Source organism: Mobula hypostoma, chromosome 4, assembly GCF_963921235.1.
Source record: "Mobula hypostoma chromosome 4, sMobHyp1.1, whole genome shotgun sequence".
Classification (NCBI taxonomy): Eukaryota; Metazoa; Chordata; class Chondrichthyes; order Myliobatiformes; family Myliobatidae; genus Mobula; species Mobula hypostoma.
In genome coordinates, this window is record NC_086100.1 from 5,558,258 (window position 1) to 5,571,783 (window position 13,526).

At 42.5% G+C, this 13,526-nt stretch overlaps 1 pseudogene; it reads right to left on the reverse strand.

The window, feature by feature from the left end:
- LOC134345053 (deleted in malignant brain tumors 1 protein-like) overlaps nt 1–13,526 on the reverse strand; it is a 126,330-nt pseudogene that overhangs the window by 80,382 nt on the left and 32,422 nt on the right.

The following is a 13,526-nucleotide window of genomic DNA, read 5'->3' on the forward strand; positions in this document are numbered from 1 at the left end:
GCAATATTTTGAGGGAATTGCAAGTAAGCTAGACAAGGGAGATGCAGTGGTGTTGTGTATTTGGATTTTCAGAAGGCCTTTGACAAAATGCCGCACATGAGGCAGCCAAACAAGATAAGAGCCCATGGAATTACAGGAAAGTTACATACGTGCATACAGCTTTGTCTGATTGGCAGGAAACAGAGAGTGGGAATAAAGGGATTCCATTCTGGTTGGCTATTTGTTACCAGTGGTGTTCCAAAGCGGTCTGTCTTGGGAACGCTTCTTTTTGCGTTGTACATCAACAATTTGGATTATCGAATAGATGGCTTTGTAGCTAAGTTTGTTAATGCTACATAGATAGGTGGAGGGGTCGGTAGTGCTGAGGAAACAGAAAGTCTGCAGAGAAACTTGGATTGATTGGGAGAATGGGCAACGACGTGGCAAATTAAATACAATGTTGGAAAGTGTATTGTTATGCACTTTGATAGAAGAAATAAACGGGTAGACTATTATTTAAATGAGGAGAGAATTCAAAGTTCTGAGATGCAACGGCACTTGGGAGTCCTCGTGCAGAATACTTTTAACGTTAACCTCCAGGTTAAGTCAGTAGTGAAGAAGGCGAATGCAATGTTGGCATTCATTTCTCGAGGAATAGAGTATAGGAGCAGGGATGTGCTGTTGAGACTCTGTAAGGCACTGATAAGACTTTACTTGGAGTACAGTGTGCGGTCTTGGGCTCCTTATATAAGAAAGGATGTGCTGACGTTGGAGAGGGTTCAGAATGATTCCAGCAATGAGAGGGTAAACGTATCATGAACGTTTGACCGCTCTTGGACTGTTCTCCTTGGAGTTTAGAAGAATGAGGGGGGACCTCAAAGTAACATTTCGAATGTTGAAAGGCATCGACAGAGTGAATGTGGCAAAGTTGTTTCCCATGGTGGGGGAGTCTAGTACGGGAGGGTATAACTTAAGGATTGAAGGGCGCCCATTCAGAACAGAGATGCAAAGATTTTTTTTTTTTTTTTTAGCCAGAGGGTGGTGAATCTGTGGAATTTGTTGCCACGGGCGGCAGTGGAGGCCAAGTCATTGGGTGCATTTAAGGCAGAGATTGATAGGTATCTGAGTAGCCAGGATATCAAAGGTTGTACTGAAAAGGCGGGGGAGTGGAACTAAATCAGGGAATGGATCAGCTCATGATAAAATGGCGGAGTAGACTCGATGTGCCAAATGACCGACTTCTGCTGCTTTGTCTTATGGTCTTATGGTCCAAGTGAGCCCGCATTTACCACTTCATCTAGCAGCTCATTCCACACTCCCACCACTCTCTGTGTGAAAAAGCCCCATCTTAATATTCCCTTTAAAAATTTCTCCTTCACCCTTAACCCATGTTCTCGTTTTTTTTTTCGCTCCCCAGCCTCAGTGGAAAAAGCCTGCTTGCATTCCCTCTATCTATACTCATCATAATTTTATATACCTCTATCAAATCTCCCCTCTTTCTTCTCCGCTCCAGGTAATAAAGTCCTAACCTATTCAACCTTTCTCTGTTACTGAGTTTCTCAAGTCCTGGCAACATCCTTGTAAACCTTCTCTGCACTCTTTCAACCTTATTAATATCCTTCCTATAATTTGGTGACCAAAGCTGCACACAATACTCCAAATTCGGCCTCACCAATGTCTTATACATCCTCACCATTACATTCCAACTCTTATACTAAATACTTCGATTTATCGAGGCCAATGTACCAAAAGCTCTCTTTACGACCCTATCTACCTGTGACACCATTTTTCGGGAATTTTGTATCTGTATTCCCAGATCCCTCTGTTCTACTGTACTCCTCAGTGCCTTACCATTTACCTTGTATGTATTACCTTGGTTTGTCCTTCCAAAGCGCAATACCTCACTCTTGTCCGTATTAAGCTCCACCTGCCATTTTTCAGCCCATTTTTTCAGCTGGTCCAAATCCCTGAGCAAGATTTGAAAAACTTCCTCACTGTCCTATACACCTCCAATCTTTGTATCATCAGCAAATTTTCCGATCCAATTTACCACATTAAATTTACTTGGATTTCCAGAAGGCGTTTGATAAGGTGCCACATAAAAGACTCATCCATAATATGCAGGTGCATAGAGTTGTACGTGATATATTAGTATGGATAGAGGATTCGTTAATTAATAGAAAGCAAGCAGATGGGATACATGGGTGTTACTCTGGTTGGTTAACAGTGACAGAGGTGTGACTCAGGTGTATAGGTCATGATATGCATTAAGGATCCGGAAGAGAGGACCGAGTGTATTGTATCTAAGTTTGCCGATGATACTATATTGAGCGGAAAAGCAAATTTTGCAGAAGATACGGAGAGTCTGCAGAGACACCTCGATGTGTTAAATGAATGGATAAGAGTCTGGCAAATAGCGTAAAATGTTGGTTAATGCGAGGTCATCCAGTTGAAAAACGGAAGAGCAGATTATTATTTAGATGGTAAAATACTGCAGCACGCTGCTGTGCAGAAGGGCGTAGGAGTGTTTGGCATGAATCTCAAAAGTTTGGTTTTCAGGTACAGCGGGCTATCAAGAAGGCAAATGGAATGCTGGCCTACATTGCTCAAGGGATTAAATTGAAGAGCAGGGAGTTTATGTTGCGTATTGCTGAGGCCAAACCTGGAGTACTGCGTACAGCTCTGGTCTCCTTACTGAAGGAAGGATATACTGGATGTGGAGGTGGTGCAGAGGAGGTTTACCAGGTTGATTCCAGAAATGAAGGGTTAGACAATGAGGAGAGATTGGGGCGCCTTGGACTGTACTCGCTGGAATTCAGAAGAGCATATCTTATAGAAATATATGAAAATACTAAAGGGATAGATAATATAGAGACAGGAAATTTGTTTCCACCGGTTGGTGATGCTAGAACTAAGGGAAATAGTCTCAAGCTTCGAGGGAGTAGATTTAGGATGGAGATGAGGACGGACTGCTTTTCTCAAAGAGTGATGAATCTGTGGAATTATCGGCCCACTGAAACAGCGGGGGCTACCTCATTAAATATACTTAAGACAGGTTGGATAGATCTTTGCATTGCAGGGGAATTAAAGGCTTTGGGAAAAAATGCGGTCGGTGGAGATGAATCCATGGCCTGATCAGCCGCAATCTTACTGAATGTCGGAGCAGGCTCGGCGGTCCCAGATGGCCTACACCTTCTGCTATTTCTTTTATTCTTGTCTTCCATGTTCAAAGGACATGACGAGGCACAGAACTGGTCATTCTCTGCAACCACGGAAGACCCCAGTTTGTGCGACTACTAGTACCACTGGACACGGACTTCCGAGGTCGAGAGAATAGAACTGTCCCAGTGCAACGTCTTTTCAATTAAAACAATGCTCTCCCGCACAGGTTTCCTGTCATTGTTGGAGACGACGGGCAAAGAACAGCCTTAGACGATAACGAGCTTTAACCTCAGAAGCGCAGAAAGGTTTTATTTGTGATTCAAATTTGCGGTCCTAGCACTACGAAGTTATACTGTGCAATCTTTCGGAAACAATGAATCTTAACTGCATAATCTGATTTAGTGCTGTGTTTTACTGGATACATTTCCATAAAGTCATAACCTATACTAACAGAATTATAAATAGGAGAAATTCTGTCGAAGCTGGAAAACCAAAGCGACACACACAAGTTGCTGAAGGAAGTCAGCAGATCAGGAAGCTTCAATGGAATTAGACGACATTTGAGACCCAGACATTTCTTCAGACTTCAGGACATTTGCAATTGTCCAATCTTTTCGAACCATTCCATAATGTACAGATTCTTGAATGATTATCACTAATACCTCCACGTTCTCTTCAGCAACCTCTTTCAGAACACTGGCCTGTACACCATTTGCTCCAGGTGACATGTACCTACAGACCTTTTAGTTATACAAGAACCTTCTCTCAAGTTATGGTAACTTCACACACTTCCTCACCCGTGAAACCTGGAACTTCCACCACAGGGCGAGCGTCTTCCACAGTGAAGACTGATGAAAATTATTTCTTCAGATTGTCTGCTATTTTGTTGTGTCCTGTTACAACTCTACAGCATCACTTACCCGCGGTCTGATATCCAGTCTCAACTCTCTTTTACAATTCATGCATCCGAAGAAACGTTTCCGAGCCTGTTTAATATTGGCTAGCTTGTGCTCTTATTCCATGTTTACCTCCTTAATGATTTTTTACTTGCCTTATGTGGTATTTGAAAGCTTGCCAATCAATAGCATCCGACTACTTTTTCCTCTATTATATGCCCTCTCTTTGGCTTTTATGTTGGCTTTAACGTCTCTTGTTAGCCACGGTCGTGTCATCTTTCCTTTAGAATACTCCTGTTTGTGATGTATATGTCCAATGCTTTCGGAATTGCTTCCAGAAGTTCCAGCCATTGCTCTGACGTCATATCTGCCAGTGTTCTTTTCCAGTCAATTCTCACCAACTCCTCTCTCATGCCGCTGTAATTCCTTTTACTCAACTGTAATACTGATACATCTGATTTTAGCTTCCCCTTCGGAAATTGCAGGTTTAATTCGATTATATATGATCACTTGCCCCGAATGGTTCTTTTACCATGAGGTCTCAAATCAGTTCTGGTTCATTGCCCAGCACTCAATCCAGAATGTACGATCCTCTAATGGATTCAACTACGATCTGCAGTAAAGGAGAATCTCGTCAGCGCTCCAGAAGTCCCCACTCCTATAACGCAGCACCAACCTGATTTACCGAATCTACCTGCATATTGAATTCCCCCATTACCATTGCAACATTGTCCTTTTGGCATTCATTTTCTATCTCCGTTGTAGTTTTTAAGCCAAATCCTTACTACTGTTCACGGGTCTGTATACAAATCCTATCAGTGTAGTTTTACCTTTGCAGTTCATTAGCTTCATCAACAATGAATCAACACCTTCTGAAGCGATGTCAACTCTTTCCAATGATTTGATCTCATTTTTAAGCAACAGAGTTATACCGCCTCCTCTGCCTTCCTGCTTATCCTTTCGATGCAATGTGTATTCTTGGACATTATATTCCCAGCTATAATCGTCCTTCAGCCATGATTTAGTGTTACTTAAAACATCCTACCTGCCAACCTGCAATTGCGCTGCAAGTTCATCTACGAGGGGTGATTGATATGTTCGTGGCCTGGGGTAGAAGGAGATGAGTTATTAACTTCAAACTTTCTGCATAATCATTCAAAGTGTTGACCTGTATGTGCATGTAACGAGAGCCGTGTAGCTCATCTCCTTCTACCTTAGGCCATGAACTTATCAATCACCCGTCCTACTTTTTTCTGGGTGCTGTGTGCATTTAAATACTGTATCTTCATTGCTGTATTCACTCTTTTCGATTTTGTCCACCTTTCACGTTGCAACTCATCCTGGTGACTGCAATTTCGCCCTATCAACAGCCTCAGCCTCTCCTGACTACACATTGACTCTACTTGCAAACCAGTGACCACTTCTCCCGAACTATTATCCGCCTTTCCTCCGATACGTCTTGCATTGAAATACCTGGAGCTCAGGACGCTAGTCGCACCATGCTCAGTCTTTTGATTCCTAACTTAGTCTGAGATCTTACCAACATTTGCCTCCACATCCTCTCCACTAACTGTTCTGGCACTGTGACTCCCATCCACTGACACCTCTAGTTTCAACCACACCATGCAGCATCAACAAACCTGTCCGTTAGGATATTAGTCCCCGTCCAGCTCAGGTGCAAGCAATCCTCTTACAGACGTATTAAATTGCATGATCTTAGCCACGTAGTAAATTGCATGTCCTTCCTAGTTCTGGCCTTGCCAGCACATGGCACGGGAGGCAATCCTTGAGATCACAACCATTGAATTCCTGCCCTTTAAATCAGCACCTACGTAATCTGAATGGTGGTCGATTAGGAAAAGGGGAGGTGCAACGAGACCTGGGTGTCGTTATACACCAGTCATTGAAAGTGGGCATGCAGGTACAGCAGGCAGTGAAAAAGGCGAACGGTATGCTGGCATTTATAGCGAGAGGATTCGAGTACAGGAGCAGGGAGGTACTACTGCAGTTGTACAAGGCCTTGGTGAGACCACACCTGGAGTATTGTGTGCAGTTTTGGTCCCCTAATCTGAGGAAAGACATCTTTGCCATAGAGGGAGTACAAAGAAGGTTCACCAGATTGATTCCTGGGATGGCAGGTCTTTCATATGAAGAAAGACTGGATGAACTGGGCTTGTACTCGTTGGAATTTAGAAGATTGAGGGGGGATCTGATTGAAACGTATAAGATCCTAAAGGGATTGGACAGGCTAGATGCGGGAAGATTGTTCCCGATGTTGGGGAGGTCCAGAACGAGGGGTCACAGTTTGAGGATAGAGGGGAAGCCTTTTAGGACCGAGATTAGGAAAAACTTCTTCACACAGAGAGTGGTGAATCTGTGGAATTCTCTGCCACAGCAAACTGTTGAGGCCAGTTCATTAGCTATGTTTAAAAGGAAGTTAGATATGGCCCTTGTGGCTACAGGAGTCAGGGGGTATGGAGGGAAGGCTGGGTTCTGAGTTGGATGATCAGCCATGATCATAATAAATGGCGGTGCAGGCTCGAAGGGCCGAATGGCCTACTCCTGCACCTATTTTCTATGTTTCTATGTTTCTATGTAATTCCCTGACATCCCTGTGGAAAACCTCTTCACTCGTCCTGTCCATGTCATTGGAACTTACATGAACAACGACCTCCGGCAGTTCATCTTCCCACTTAATAATGCTGAAATAGCTTAGATCCTTTCACCAGGAGGGAGCATACCATCCGGGAATCTTGATCTAGCCCACAGTACCTCTGTCCGTTCCCCGAATTAACGAATCCCCTAGCGCTACAGCGTGCATGTTCTTGCCCCTTCTCTTCTGAGTCACAGAGCCAGACTCAATGACAGTAACCAGAAACCGGAAACGCAAATAATTTGATCTCCCGAGTCCTATAAAAAAAGAATCCAAGCAGCAACACATGCCGATGAAACGTTGTCCCGAAACCACGATCCCTGCACCTTCCTCCAGCAAGAGCAATGGAGAGGTAGAGGGAGAGGGGCCTCGCTCAAACGCTGACAGACGATGTCGAACATGCTGCTCTCGTCTTCTCTCTCGAGAGAGGATAGATTAGTATCGATTCCTTTCAGACCGCCACAGAAATCAGAAAGAATTTAAAATAAACAAGCAACAGGAATTCTGCAGATGCTGGAAATTCATGCAACACACATCAAAGTTGCAAGTGAACGCAGGACTGACGAAGGGTCTCGGCCTGAAATGTCGACTGTACCTCTTCTTAGAGATGCTGCCTGGCCTGCTGCGTTCACCAGCGAATTTAAAATATAACTTTTATCGTAATATTTCTCGATTTATTTGCAGCTAACCCATCGAATCTTTTTTTTGGTTTTGGTGGCAGTGTTGGTAGTTATTCGATAAGAGATACTGTAATACTACCAATTTTATCGATTATCATAGCGAAATTATTTTACACCGGTATGTCGAAGATAGACTTCATCACAGTGAGAGAAAATCATTCGCATGTCTGCATGCCTTAAGAATCTCCTCACCCGAGCAGATAACTCCAGCATCTTCTTTGTGAATGCAATCGTTCTCGCCCCATGGTCTCGCCGGACATTGCCACAAGGCCGAATTATTCGATAAACACTTGACGTTATCCATCCAGATAGGACCTGAGCCTTGGCCGAACCAACTGGTCTTCGTGGCATTAACAGCATGTCCACAATTCAGTTCTTTGCACACAACATGTGCATCTATGAAATCCCAAGCATCATCGCACACGGTGCCCCAGATTCCGTTGTAATAAACTTCTACCCTTCCGGCACAACGACTTGCACCATTCACCAGCCTTACGGGAATGTTATCTGCAGCACGAAATAATATTAATTAAAGGAGTTGGCTTTCCGGAAAAAAACTTGACTAAGGCTCGCAATCAATCAGGCTGCACAGATAATTGTCAAGTGTAACTTCATTACTCTGCTTAATATAAATTCTCAAAACATTGGCTATTTATGAGAAAGGAAAGGGCTACGTTATGGGTGCTTGCAATCTTTAAACTCAAGGTCAAGTTCAAGATCGTTTAATTTCGTTTCCAGTGCACTATTGAACAGGAGAACATAATATTTTTTTTCTCCAATCACGATGCAGCGGTAAAAACAATAAGATAAAGAACACAACAATAAACCTTCAGAATAAATATAAAATAATGTCTATAATGTGACACAAGGCACAGGACTGTCTGTATATAAGGTTATTCTGACAGGAAATGATAAAGCAGTGGGGTTTGAGTGTGTCGAGGGGTGTGATGGTGATTGGAGTTGTTGATCAACATGACTGCTTGTGACTGCACATCAGCCTGGCGTGGATACTACGCAGCCTCCTCCTGACGGAAGTGGAGCAAATAGTCTTTGAGCAACCACGTATCGCAAATTGTTCCTTGAAGAACTGAGGATATTGGCGATGGATTACAGATTGCTCAGATCCAATGAACATTCCTCTGCACTTTTTGAAAGTGCAATCTTTCTAAATTCCTTCCAGTCTGTTGTTCAATTTTTCACAGGCTTGATCTGGCAGGAGTACGCGACATGTGTATTTATTTAGCTGTGATTACTACTGCGCTTAGAATGTGATTGCCACAAATTGCTGGTGGAACTCAGCAGGTCAGGAATCCTCTTTCCAGGAATACAGAGTGGTCGTTTTGGGCCTAGACCCTTCATCACGGCAGCATTGTGGAAAGGCTAACTGTAAAAGTATTAGGCAGATGTTTGCATCCCTTGTACATAAATGGAAACAGGGAATTAAGAGGGCTAAAGTGGTGATTAATTGTTTTCCTTATCATAACTCGGTGCGGAGAATGTCGTATCGTTTGAACTTGATTTCATTGTTCATAACGTGATAAATAAGCAAATGGGATCCTTGTAAATGGCATATTAGCACAGACAATACACACTCTACGTCTGCACAGAGCACATACTTTATGAAGGAACAGAATGTTCTTACCAGAACAAAAGACGCCAACATCACCACCGAGAGGTAAATGGTCCACTTGTGTGAAAGTGCAGTTCCAGAGGTAGGATTCACCTCCAATACAACTGACGTTGCTCATTATCACAGGCCCTTTCCCGATTCCATACTTCCCGTGGTTGTAAACATTTACTGCGGAGCCGCACTTCAGCTGTCTGCATACCACATCTGCGTCTTTGAAATCCCACAAATCGTCAGTCACTCTGCCCCAGACACCGCTGTGATAAACCTCCACTCGGCCATCGCATCGGCCCTCTCCAGCAGCCAGCCGCAAATGCCAGTGATCCGCTGAAAAATATAATTGGTTATCGATGTCCTTCCACATTCAGCATCAGCATATTGTGAACAACAGTTACACATCCACATGTGTCCAAGCTGGTCAAAATTAATTAAATTAGGAACTGTTGCAAATATGCTCTGCGACCGTTACTGGAAAGAAACAGAATAAAATGCTTTCGCTGTAACGTACTATAAGGACATGTCCGAACTGTGGTGGACAGAGGACACCTGGCAGACTCGAGGAATGTGATGATTCAGAACATCTTGGAGGGAAGTTTGGCCGGAGATTCGGAAACCTCAGAATGGCATTTTACCAGAGATGTACACCAAGATACCAATTTAGGTTACATTGCTCTATCCGTCAATTTGTCGTTTTAGGCAGATATGCTCAACAGAGATGTATACTAATTTAAACACCGCAGCTGCGCCGAATACTTCTTAAAATTTGTATGCATAGGCTTCAATTATTTAAATTAATTTATTGTATGCATTTCCTTGAAATTACTATTAATTATCGTCCAAAAATGCGTTTGTATATTATTCCTTTATTTTTTATATATTTTATTTTGTAAGGTTAACATAAATTAATTCATTTAAATCATCAATATATTTATCAATATTTATAAATCATGGATGAACCAAGATATTTGCTTTTATTATAAAAGCATATCAGTAGGTGCATTCTGAATCATTGCTGTATATTGGTTTACTAATTTCAGTATTTTTTCCCGACTTTATTGTAGTAAATACACAGTCATGGTGTCATGACAACGTGAGAACACTGCAAAGATGTGTTTTAATCAAACCAGGTAAAATGGAAATTCCATATTTGACAACTAGAAACTCGTTTGTGGTATGCCACATGACAGAATTCTGCACTGCACTATCTGTTTCCCTGGCAATTTTATTAACTGCAGCAGTGATGAGAAGATATTTTTCTAACATCACAGAAATAAACGAGCCCTCATGTTTCAGATTGTAGAATGAAATCTTACAATTGTTTATTACTTTAAGTCCCTTTTAAATTGTTTGTAAAATATATCATACGAAGACAATTTTCCATGGTAATTCTACGTTATACAAAATAATTGCCCTTGGTTGCAGCTTTCATAACAAGCCGATTCCAGCGCATGACTATTATATAACTCAATAATTGCACGGATATCTTTTTAAATTTTGTATTGCGTTGCAAGTAGCAGACGACTTGCATTTGTTCCCGCTCACAACCAAAAGCTGATTCCACAATCAAGAGGCCATTTCTAATTGCATTCCTCGGCTATTTCTGATATCTTAATGCCACGAACTCAGATTTTCTGGCTCTCCAAATGCTCAGTACATCTGATGACAGTTTCAATATTCTCTGTTGTGTAAAATTTTCAGCAAATATCGCTTTTCTATCTCATTGTTCCAGAATTTAGTCGTTGTCTATTCACTCCAACTGACATCGCTCATAGGATTCTGCATGTAGATTCAGGTTTAGATTGAGATTTATTCATTACATGAACTTTGAAAAATCTAGTGAAATGGATCAACAGCCAACATAAACTAACAAAGCGCTAGGGGCAGCCCGCTAATGTCGCCATACACACCGACGCCGACCTAGCATTCCCACAATGCTGGGCAGAAACACTGAAGCAGCAGCATCAAAAACAAGGAAATAATAGCAAAGCAGCTTCCGTTCTACGTTCAGACTACAGTCTGCCGCGCAGGGCTAAATCACCATGGTTTCTGTAAAGAGAAATCTTGCCTGATAGATCTGTTAGAGTTCTTCCAGCCAGTAATAAGCAGTGTGGAAAAGGAGAGGAAGTAGATGGCTTTTACTTGGCTTTCCAGAAGGCCTTTGATAAGGTGCCTTACATGATGCTGCTTGACAAGATAAAATCCAATGGCGTTCAGGAAATATTCTGACATGTATCGAGAAATTGCTGAGAGATAGGAGGTAGTGAGTGGGAATAAAAAAGGCCTTTTCTGGCTGGCTGCCCATGACGAGTGATATTCCTCTGTGGTCTTTATTGGGAGCGCTGCTTCGCAATAGGAGCATTTAATGTCAGAGTAATGTATACAATACGTATCCTGAAATGCTTTTTCACAGTTTTCACATTGTTTGTCAATGACTTGGATAATGGAATTGATGGCTGTGTGGCAAAGTTTGCCGATGATACGAAGAAGGGTAGTGAGTACTGATGAAGATATCCCATTGCAGCTGGACTTGAGCAAATTAGAATAATGGGCAAAAAGTGGCAGATGGAATATTGTGTTAAGAAATGTATAATAATGCATTTTGGTAAAAGAAACAATAGCGTGGACAATTATCTAAATGGGAAGAAGGTTCAAACATCAGAGGTGCAGAAGGATTTAGAACCTAGGGACCTCGTTTAAACTCCCAGAAGGTTAATTTACAGGTTGATTCTGTAGTAAAGAAGGCAAATACTACGTTGGTATTTATTTAAAGAGGGATATATTGTAAGAGCAAAGAAATAATGCTCAGCCTTTATAAGAAACTGGTCACACTGCCCGTTGAATAATGTTGGACCCCATATCTCAGAAAGACTGTGCTGTCATTGGTGAGAGTCCAGAGGTTCCGAGGATAATACAGGGAATGAAGGGGTTAATATTTGAGGAGAGCTTGGCAGCTTTGGGTCTTTAGTCTCTGAAATTTAGAGGAATTCGAAAGGATCTCATTGAATTCTATCTAATGTTGAAAGAACGAAGTAGGTGGACGTGGACTAGATGTTTCCTAGGGTGGTGGTATCAAGAACCGGAGGGTACAGCCTCAAATTTGAGGGGTCGGAAACTTTTAGGACAGAGGTAAGGAGGAATTCGTTTAGCCAGAGAGCAGTGAACCCATGGAATGATCTACCTCATACTGCGGTGGTGGTCAAGTCTGTCGGCATATTTAAGGCGGAATTCGATCATTTCCTGATCGTTCAAGGCATCAAAAGATATGGCGTGAAGGCAGGTGAATCCGGAATCAGCCATGGTGGAATGACGAAGCAGTCTAGATAGGCAGAATGGCCTAATGCTGCTGCTATATCTTATGGTCTTATGGTTTTCCATTCGTTCTCACACACACACACACGGAAAGGACTCCGGGTCAGGCTGCCTTCGGGCCTACAACATCCATTCCTGGGCACTGGACACTAGGTCTCGAAGGAATCGGGCTTCGAATCACCAGCCCCTGGTTGGCCTGTGCTCACAGTCTCATAGACTCTTCGCAATGAAAAACAACTACGATCACGACACCTTCAATCAACGTAAATGTTTCACCTGGATAGTCAGGGCCTTCCTTCATAGTCGTAGTCATAGTCATAGTCATATTTTATTGATACCGGGGGAAATTGGTTTTCGTTGCAGTTGCACCATAAATAATAAATAGTAACAGAACCATAAATAGTTAAATAGTAATATGTAAATTATGCCAGTAAATTATGAAATAAGTCCAGGACCAGCCTATTGGCTCAGGGTGTCTGACTCTCCAAGGGAGGAGTTGTAAAGTTTGATGGCCACAGGCAGGAATGACTTCCTATGACGCTTTGTGTTGCATCTCGGTGGCATGAGTCTCTGGCTGAATGTACTCCTGTGCCCACCCAGTACATTATGTAGTGGATGGGAGACATTGTCCAAGATGGCATGCAACTTTGACAGCATCCTCTTTTCAGACACCACCGTCAGAGAGTCCAGTTCCATCCCCACAACATCACTGGCCTTACGAATGAGTTTGTTGATTCTGTTGGTGTCTGCTACCTTCAGCCTGCTGCCCCAGCACACAACAGCAAACATGATAGCACTGGCCACCACAGACTCGTAGAACGTCTACTGCATCGTCCGGCAGATGTTAAAGGACCTCAGTCTCCTCAGGAAATAGAGACGGCTCTGACCTTTCTTGTAGACAGCCTCAGTGTTCTTTCACCAATCCAGTCGCATAGATATTTCCTGTGTACCCTCCGACAGCTCTGCTTACTTTACCATAACACTAGTTTGATTTTTCATGTTTCCAGAGCTGATGAAGGGACATTTCCTGCTTATAGTCATCCCTATGTAGCTTCCTCAGATGCTACATAGGGATGATTATAAGCAGAATTCCTTTCTTCCATTTCAGATCTCCAGCATGTGCAGTTTTCTCCTTTCCCATTTTCTACTTCTTATTCACGACAAATTGTTTTGACTCAATATCCTGGAATCCTACGTGCATAACCCTATATTATGGACAT